Source organism: Meriones unguiculatus, chromosome 3 (assembly GCF_030254825.1).
Source record: "Meriones unguiculatus strain TT.TT164.6M chromosome 3, Bangor_MerUng_6.1, whole genome shotgun sequence".
In the NCBI taxonomy this organism is placed as follows: domain Eukaryota; kingdom Metazoa; phylum Chordata; class Mammalia; order Rodentia; family Muridae; genus Meriones; species Meriones unguiculatus.
The window spans coordinates 64,184,246-64,194,959 of record NC_083351.1 but is presented as its reverse complement, the minus strand read 5'-3'; positions in this window follow the sequence as shown (position 1 = coordinate 64,194,959).

The window sequence follows — 10,714 nt, the reverse complement described above, 5'->3', positions numbered from 1 at the left end:
TCGCACCTAAGTGACGTGTCAATACCCTGATTGGCTGCTCACTCTTTACCCCACCTGATGACTCGGGCCTTGTGTGCTTAGCGTGTTTACGCAATCCACGCATGCATACTGGAGGTTGTTTACAGTTTTGAGGGCGGAATGTCAGCGCCACCTAGTGGCGTCTGAGTCTCAGCTCTCCACAGATCTGTAGATGTCTATTAGGTCCATTTGATTTAGGGATTCTGTGAGTGCTTTTATTTCCCTATTTGGTGTCTGTCTAGTTGATCTGTCCCTTGGTGAGAGTGGAGTGTTGGAAGTCTCCCACTATTAAGGTATTAGGATCGATGTATGATTTAAGCTTTAATAATCACCTTACACCCATCAGAATGGCCAAGATAAAAAACTCAAGCGATAACACATGCTGGAGAGGTTGTGGAGAAAGGGGAACCCTCCTCCACTGCTGGTGGGAATGTAAACTGGTACAACCACTCTGGAAAGCTATCTGGCGCTTTCTAAGACAAATAGGAATAGTGCTTCCTCAAGACCCAGCTATACCACTGCTAGGTATATACCCAAAGTTTGTTCAAGTACACAAAAGGGATACTTGCTCAACCATGTTTATAGCAGCTCTATTTGTAATAGCCAGAACCTGGAAACAACCCAGATGTCCATCAACGGAGGAATGGGTACAGAAATTGTGGTATTTTTATACAATGGAATACTAGTCAGCAATCAAAAAGGAGGAAATCATGAAATTTGCAGGCAAATGGTGGGATCTAGAAAAGATCATTCTGAGTGAAATATCCCAGAAGGAGAAAGACAAACATGGGATATACTCACTTATATAGACCTATAAGATATGATAAACATAATGAAATCTATACAACTAAAAAAGATAATCAATAGAGCTGACATGGGGTAAGATGATCAATCCTCGTTTAGAAAGACAGATGGGATGTGCATTGAACGTATGACAGGAGTCTACTGAGCGCATCTGAAAGACTCTAACTAGCAGTGTTTTCAAAGCAAAGACTCATGACCAAACCTTTGGCAGAGTACAGGGAATCATAAGAAAGAAGGGGAGTTAGTCTGATGGGGAAAGGATAGGAGCTCCACAAGGACCAAATATATCTGGGCACAGGGTCTTTTCTGAGACTGACATTCAACCAAGGACCATGTATGGATATAACCTAGAACCTCTGCTCAGATGTAGCCTGTGGTAGCTCAGTAACCAATTGGTTTCCCAAAGTGAGGGGAACAAGGACTATTTCTAACAGGAACTCAATGACTGGCTCTTTGGTCTCCCCACCCCCGAAGGGATGAGCAGTCCTGTTAGGCCACAGAGGAGGACTTTGCAGCCATTCCTGAAGATACCTGATAAAACAGGATCAGATGAATGGGGAGGAGGTCCCCCTATCAGTGGACTTGGAAAGGGGCACGGTGGAGATGAGGGAGGGAGGGAGGGACTGGGAGGGAATGAGGGATAGAGACATGGCTAGGATATAGAGTTAATACAATGTAACTGATAAAAAAATAATAATAAAATTAAAAAATAAATTAAATTAGATACCCATAAATGACTGATGTGGGAAACACTCAGAATTGTGAAAACGATCTTAGAAGAATTTTCTGATATTGAGTGGCTTCAAGACAAGTTTCTATCTTCTTATGTTCTCGCAGCATGAATAATTAAAGGAATGAGGTTTTAAAAATATTTATATCCCCCATTTTTATTCATTATTAGCCAGATAGAGCCAAGTAATTGTGGTGATGATACTTGCTTTTTTGCCCAATGCTGGAATGCTAGTGAATTTAGGTATGCCCTGGTTACTCGCATGCCTCGCGGGGTACCTGTGCCCGTTGATGCCCCTCACGCTATGACTCTCTTCAGACAGAAAAGGGATCTTGGAACTACAGCTGCCACTGTTACTGCCATCTCATTGTCGGCTGTTGGAGCTACCACCGTGGCATTAGCCATGAGTCATACTGTGCAGACTGCTCAGACCCTGAATAATCTTTTAGCCAATGTAGCTCATGCCTTAGATGTACAAAAAGGAATTAATGCTCAACTAAAAGGAGGTTTGATGGTGTTCAATCAGAGGATTGACCTCGTGCAGGAGCAAATTGATACCCTATGGCAAATCACTCAACCTGGCTGCCAATGAAAGTATGCTGGACTTTGTGTCACTAGCATACAACATGAGAATTTTTCCTGTGCTGCAAATCTGTCTAAACAATTGTCTAGCTATATTTTAGGTAATTGGACTGGAGAATTCGATACTACGATGGAGCAGCTGAGAGTGGCCATTATCACAGTAAATTCTCCCAGAGTGGACGCAGGACTAGCCACAGGATTATCACCATGGATTGCTGCAGCCATGAATCATCTGAAGGAATGGGCGGGCATGGGAGCGTTAGCAGGCCTTCTGGTATTGGTCTCCTTGGTTTGCCTGTGGTGTATATGCAAGATTAGAGTCTCACAACAGCGTAATGCAGCCATGATCATTCAGGCCTTTACAGCCATTGAATCAGGACAGTCTCCCCAAGCATGGTTGGCTACCATAAAAAGCTAAAATGTTATGCTCAGGATGCGAGGCTAAGCACTGCACTCAGGGTCAGCCACTGTAGACCCAGAGAAGAGCATGTCTGATTGCATGCAGGTTGATGCCCCAGGTCCCGCCTCTGAGAAAAAGGTATCAGATGGGTCTGATGCTCTTTGGGTGGATGACACCTAAATGAACATCGGTACAAAGTCCCAATTTATTTCTAATATCAGAGATCAGACCTCTACTCTTGCCTGATGCGTCTAAAACAAAAAGGGGGAACTGTAGAGAGCTGCGAAATGCTGTGCCTTAAAGATGGAGCTGGTTTCTGCCTTCCACCTTCCCGATGGTGAGTGCTCTCTGTCACAAACAACTCCACATTTGGCTAAGGCTGAGGATTTGGCTTGCTTCCATGTATGTGGACCTATCTGCATTGCCCACGGGGCACGCTGGGGTTGGCTACCCAGAGGCTATTTAAGCTGTGGGCTGGCTTTCCCCAGGGTCTGATGATTGTTCAAGGTTCCTGAATAAACTGCATTGAAAAAAAAAATAAAATAAAATGAAAACCAAATATATATATATATATATATATATATATATATATATATATATATTGAATTAAGTTTCTTAAGAAAATATGTTAAGGTGAATTTATAACGAAGCTGAATGTTCTGCCTTTGGAGTCTGAGTTACCCAGTTACTATCAGAGCCCTAAAAGCTGATGATGGAACAGTGCATCATGACTTCCTGCAGAATAGGAAAGACATGACATGCATGTCAGCTTAATTCTTACCCTACTGTCCACATGAATCTCTCATTGTTTTGCAGCACCACCTCCCATTCCATAGCCTATGAGGCAGAGATACTGAGACAGTAAGAGCCCGGGAGAAAGCTACTGTTTATACAATCCACTGTAGGCTTTGCAGGATTAAATGTTTGCATTCTTGCTAGTAAGGGAGAGCCCAGATTCTAAAGCGCTGGCTCTCTTCATTAAATGGCCTAGGCTTCTCATTACAGAGAGCATCTAAAGAACATGCATCGTGGCTGACTGGCTTGCAGAACACTGCTGATGGTGTGGTGTGAAAGGGACTCTGATTACTGCCTATGATGTTACCATTGAAAATTTCTTCAAAGGCATTTCTTTAATCCTAAGTAAATCTCAAGCAGGATGAGCAGGAGCCTAAGAATTATTAAGACAATAATATGAGGTTATCAGATCACTTTTCAATTGAAAAGAATCAAGCTTCCTGAAAATGAAGACTGCATTGTCCAAAAAAAAAAAAAAAAAAAAAAAAAAAAGAAAAAAGAATAAAACAGTAAAAAGCAATAGTTAAATAGTTAAATCAGCACAATAAGAAGGAAGAAGTATTATTTTGCAGAAACCTGCTTATGACTCAGTATGCTTGTAAATATCCACTAACTGTTCATGATGTTCAGATGGGAACAATCTAAATTTAGTAGTTGGCTTGAGGTTGTGTATAGTTTCTTTGGGCTTTGACTTTTCTACAATGTTTCGCTTACATTAAAGTCTATCAGAAATAGTGGTGTGCAAAATCTTGTTGCAATGTCAGAGTCATACTGTCATTATTGATCACATTTGAAAGAAAATTGCAATATTAAAAGATAATGAAATATGGATTTACTATTATGCAGTAATAAATTAAAAAGTCGGTAAAATAAAACATATACTGCATATCTATCTCAAAATAGAGATCAGAGTTTAAGGGTAGATGTTAAATTTTCTGAATGGATAAGTACTCAATGGATATGTGACTCCTACAGTTTTTTATTTCAGAATGTGTGGAAATTAATTATATATATAATAAATTAATAAATTAAGCAATGTTATCCCATACTTTATGGCTACTATCCACTTATAAGTGAGTACATTCCATACATGTCTTTCTGGGTCTGGGTTACCTCATTCAGAAGGATATTTTCTAGCTCCATCCATTTGCTTCCAAATTTCATGATGCCCTTGTTTTTTATAGAAGAGTAGTATTCCACTGTTTAAATGTACATTTTCTTTATCCATTCTTTGGTTAAGGGACATCTAGGTTGTTTCCAGTTTCTGTTTATTTTGAACAAAGCTGCTGTGAACACAGCTGAGCAAGTGTTCTTGTGGTATGATGGAGCATCTTTTCCATGCTATAATCCACAGATCTGAAGAATCTGAGTAACAAGGAGATCCCAAGGAAGTAAGTTTGAATCTCACTCAGAAAAGGAAATAAAACAGGCATTGGAGGTGGACGGATGGGGAGGGGTAAAAGGGTGGGGAGAGAGGGGCCTGAGGAGAAAATGGAAGTCGACGATGGGGACAGCTTGGGATGCCCCAGGAAGTCCATGGGGAACACCCCAGCTGAGACTTCTAGCAGATGAGGATATGGAGCCTGAAGTGGCCAGGCCAAGCCCTGTAGCCAAGCAGGACTTCCAGTGGAGGGAGAAGGACACCAACCCACCCACAAAACCTTGGACCTAAGATCTGTCCTTGCTTACAAGACATGCAGGGATAAAGATCAAGCAAAGATTGAGGAAACAGCCAACCAAAGACTGACCCTACTTGAGACCCATCCTGTGGGAGGTAACCATCCCCTGACACCATTAATGACACTCTGCTATGCTTGTAGACAGGAGTCTAGCATAACTTCTCTGAGAGGTTTCCTCCAGCTGCTGACGGAAACAGATGCAGAGACTCATAGCCAGATGTTGGACAGAGCTCAGAGCTTGGGGAGCCCTATGGACAGGATGGGGAAATCATTGAGGGACAGTGATGGGGGGCATTAAAGAGTCCACAAGAAGACCTACAGAGTCAACTAACGTGGGTCCATGGAGGCTCACAAAGACCAACCAAAGAGCATGCATGGACTGTGGTCAGGCTGTAAGGGAATAAATGAATAAATAAATAAATAAATAAACAAATAAACAAATAAATAAATAAATGGAGGGGAAAATTATGCAGGCAATGATTGAAAAATAACATCTAAGCAGGAAACAACACAATTCTTGATACCTGAGGAAAAGAACAAAAACTATTTAAGAGAGTGTAAAAGTTACTGTTAGACTCCGTTTACTAAATTAATGCAAACTATTACCTTCCTGCCAAAAGTACCTAAGTGCCTAAGTTTTTTAAAGCAGGAAGGTTCTTCAAACCTTCGTTTGGCCATTCATGTCCCCATGCCAGAAACCGATCTTTCAAGCCTGCAAGTATTAATACTACTTGTGTAGTGTTTAAAATGTGCTACTTCACGCAAAACAGACCTTAATGTGAGAACAGAGTTGTCAAGGGCCAAAGGAGGAGGATCTCAGTTCTCTTTGCTTGGTTAACTTCCCCTAGTACAGAGGATGTTATGGAGGGAAAGTTGAAGCCCTGGAAGGAGCTTGTAGCTTCAATTTGTGCAGTGTTGGGCCAGACAGTGGAAGAGAATCCGGAAGAAAAGCCATGGAGTGGTAAACAGTGGTTTGAAAACCCATCGTGGTCTAAGAAGAAGCACTCCATTCTGAATATTGTTTGGGAAAAGCATCTAACTCACAAAAGGGCTGCGCTCCAATAATTGCAAACTCTTATCTGGCTTCTAAAATCGATTTCAGACATCTGTTTGGCAGGAGAACCATCTGATATGATGATCCCTTGATACACAAAATAATACTAGCCGCACCTCCATTAGGTGAATGGACACGACATAGCACACTCGCCACCTAGTGGGCATTCATTGCAATTTCACCCGTTATGATTCTAAACAGAATATATGTAACGTTTTCAATGCAACACACAATGTTAAGGAGTGTGTGTGTGTGTGTGTGTGTGTGTGTGTGTGTGTGTGTGTGTGTGTATGTTTGTGTGTTTAGTGTCACATGACATGAGTTCAATTTATGACATACATTTACAATCTACACATGGAAAGTACTACATCAAAGCCATGACTAACGGACTCACATTCCTTCTAGAGCACTGCCTGAGGTAGGGCTGGTGATTACACTCTCCACTGACAGTTGTGAGAGAAAGATCTACTCTGCCAGGAACCGTAGAAAATGCAGTTTTCCTTTTTTAAAATTATTATTACTTATTTCAGTTTTTGAGATCACAATATAATTATATCTTTATCCTTATCTCATTACTCCTGCCAAACTCCTCTTATTCACTGTCTTCTTTCTTCCAAGTTCATAGCCTCTTTATTCATTAATTTTTCATTGCATGCATTTTGTATAAGAATTTTTTCCCTCCCACTCTGATGCTGCTTTCTGGATATTTTTTTCAAATTTGAAGAATTTGGACATTTAAGCATGATGTGGAGGCCGAAGAACAGGTGTTAAAGACTTGGAGGAGCATTTTGACACTTCAAATAACCCAAGAAGGTTTCTGATTGGATTCCCTGTGATGTTGGTCATGTCTATGGAAATTTGTGTTATCATCAGTCTATCAATGAGGCTTCCCCATGCAGAGCCCATCTCTTCAGCATCACTCAAGTGATGGCAGAAGGATCACCAGAAAGGACTGTGAAGGTTTATCATGCTCACCACCCCAGCTTTAGAACTTCTTGTACTTGTTTCTCTATAACCACATCTGAAGACTGACTAAGCTGTCATGGCTTTGAACTTATACACACAACACCAGCTCTGCCCAGGAAACATCCTCACAGTGCAGATTTCATCAGTTAGTCCCTCAGCTGTGCCAAACTCTGCTGATACATCAAGTGCAGATATATGTACATAAGTGTGTTTACATAAAACATATGTACACATATACAGGCATGTATATATAACATATTGCATGTATCTATATATACATGTTATAATATATTACCTGATATATGTATGTATAATTATATGTGCTGTACATATATATACATATATAATATATACATAATATATATGTATACATGTGTAATTTATATGTAGTACATATTATGTATTATATATATATATATATATATATATATATATATATATATCTTTACTTCAGATTAAATTTCTTGGATCTGTGTTCGAGTCTGAAACTAATGGTAGCCTCTGTTGCTGTCTGATCCATACTTCTAAGACCTCTTAACTATTTCATGCTTTATATGCTTTGGCACTAACTCTATGAACAATTGTGTTTGTCACTCTCAGCTTAACAAGGAAAGTCTTTGGATCACATAATGTTAACTCATATACTAAATGTTTTCACTCATCAGAAAACAATGAACAGCAGCAGCAAAAGAATATGGAACACACAATGTTGTTCATCAAATAAAGTGACACTAGTGTACAGTTAATGACAATAAGGATACAGATTTACTATGAAATACAATCAAGTGCTTTTGTGCACTGCACTATGACCAGGAAAGGACTTTATAGTATAAAAGTATGAATGTGATACTTAATCTTGGAAAGGCTTTCATTTCAAAAATCTTGAGTTTTTATTAAGAGGCAACAGAGTTAGAAATTGAACCAGCAGTGAGAACCATGAAATGGACACAGATTTTTTTGAGCAGATAGTTAAAATGTGGTAAGAAAGTGAACTGTTCTAAGAATCAGTGATAGCTATTCTTAGTTGTCAACACAACTGGGAAAATGAAACCACAGTGGAGGAATTTACCTCCATCAGATTGACCTGGGTGCTTGTCTGTGTGATGTTTATTATTATTATTATTATTTATTACTAGTTGAGGAAGGAGAACCCAGCCTTCTGTGGATGGTGCTATCATTAGTTACATGGTACTCAGCTGTATCAGGAGTGTAGCTCAGCAGTTAGCCTGATATGCTTTCTTCTTCAGTCAACATGGCTTCACTCCCTGCTTTGGCTTATTTCAGTGGTAGACCTCAACCTTTAAGATGTAATAAACCTTTTTCCAATGTCCATCCAATTTGTCTTTGTGAATGAGGACTGATCGCATTTCAATCAATCCTCCTTCTTGCTTAGCTTCTTTATGTGTACAGATTTTAGTATGTTTATCTTTTAGGTCTAGTATCCAGTTATAAGTGAGTATATACCATGTGTGTCTTTCTGCTTCTGGGATACCTCACTCTGGATGATCTTAAATTGGATGGTCTTAAATTGCTGAGTAGTATTCCATTGTTGAAATTTACAACAATTTCTGTTTCCATTCCTCCATTAAGGGGCATCTGGGTTGTTTCCAGATTTTAGCTATTATAAATAAAGCCGCTAAGAACATGGTTGAACAAATGCCCTTGTTGTTTCCTTGAGCATATTTGGATATATGCTTAGGAGTGGTATAGCTGGATCTTGAGGAAGCGCTATTCCTAATTGTCTGAGAAAGTGCAGGTTGATTTCCAAAGTGGTTGTAAAAGTTTACCTTCCCACCAGCATACTACATAGGGCCTCTGAGAGACTCTACCCAGCAGTGTATCATAGCAGATGCTGAGACTCATAGCCAAAATTTGGGCAGAGTGCAAGGAATCTTATGAAAGGAGGGGGACATGTTAAGACCTGGAGGGGACAGGAGCTCCACAAGGAGAGCAACAGAACCAACATATCTGGGCACAGGGGTCTTTTCTGAGACTGATAATCCAACCAAGGACCATTCATGTATACAACCTAAAACCCCTGCTCAGATGTAGGCCATGGCGGCTCAGTATTCAAGTGAGTTCCCTAGTAGTAGGAACAGGGACTATCTCTGACATGAACTCAGTGGCTGGCTCTTTGATCACCTCCCTTTGAGGGGGAGCAGCCTTGCCAGGCCACAGAGGAGGACAATGCAGCCAGTCCTGAAGAGATCGGATAAGCAAGGTTCAGATGGAAGGGGAGGAGGATCACCCCTATTAGTGGACTTGGAGAGGAGTTTGGGAGGAGATGAGGGAAGGAGGATGGGATTGAGAGAGAATGAGGGAGGGGCTACAACTGGGATACAAAGTGAATAAGCTGTAGTTAATATAAAAACTTAATAAACCATTTCTTCCCCTAGGTTTCTTTTCTTTTTTCTTTTTTCTTTTTTTTTTGTCAAAATCTTACATCACAGTCATAGGGATCATACTAGAACAGAAACCACATGCAATTATGTTTAATTTGTAATTTTAAATTTTTATAGCTCACTCTGTCCTTTATACTAGATGAGTAACAGTAATTAAACATTCTTATCATTTCATTCTCCCTCTCTCTCCGTCTGCCTGCCTATCTTTTAGGATCATATGGGAACAGTGGCAACTAGCTAATTCTTGGTGATGCAGCAGTGTACTGACAGGAGTTTGTATCAGGAGCAATCGATTCAAGTGGGTTCAAGTGTTCCATATTACTGAATCAATGAGTTAGCTGTTGGTTTCAGTCATTAATGAAATTAAATTATAGAAACTTTCAAGTAAATAATTATTAGAGGATACAGATAGTCAAAATTCAGTTTCGAATTTCACTGTTTGCCTTTTGTCTTTGTTATTGAGGTCCCTTTTCTACCCATGTCGACAGTACAGCGAAATTGTGTAAAACAACAAGCTGCTGCTGTGCATCTCTACAACTCATCCCTCAGAGAAGGCTGGATTCTACCTAAGATGACTCTTTGTAGGAAGATTTATAAGATTGAAATAGACATTGACTACCATAGAAGCCTTTTTTCTCACAGGAAGTTAGGGGCAATACGTCCATTTGTCTATCAATGGGTGACCAGTAACATTGTTTGCAAAACGCAGGTTGCTGACCTAGCTCTGTGATATTGGCCAGTTTATTAAGCTTTTAAGGCCTAATCATATCAAGCTACAAAAGAGAGTGCTGAAAATTGATTTTAATAAAAATGAAGAGTTTTAAAATCTAATCTCATTTTATTTCCTGGTGAATATCAAGGCAAAATTAATGTCCTGCATTTAGCATTTAAAACTATGAAAATGAATATTTTATTTTATTTTCAGTTGACATGGAGTCATGTGTCTACTTCATTGTACAGAATAACTTTTAAAGGATGCTGAGGAAAAACATCACAATTAGCTTAACGAACAAGTAAGCATTTTATAAACATTGACCAATTTAACATGTCTGTTTTGTTTCTTTAATCATATAATGTAAATTGAATATTGATTGCTATTTTAGATATCAAAGGATTAAAACTCAGAATGCAAATTTGAAAATAATATTCTTTAGAGTAAGTCTAATTAGTTTAAACATTAAGTCAAACAATATTCCAATTATTCAGTGAAATTTATTATCATACTTGATTCTAGTTTATTCATATAAACATAGCAAAACTTTGCTTTGAAATAGAGAGATTTAC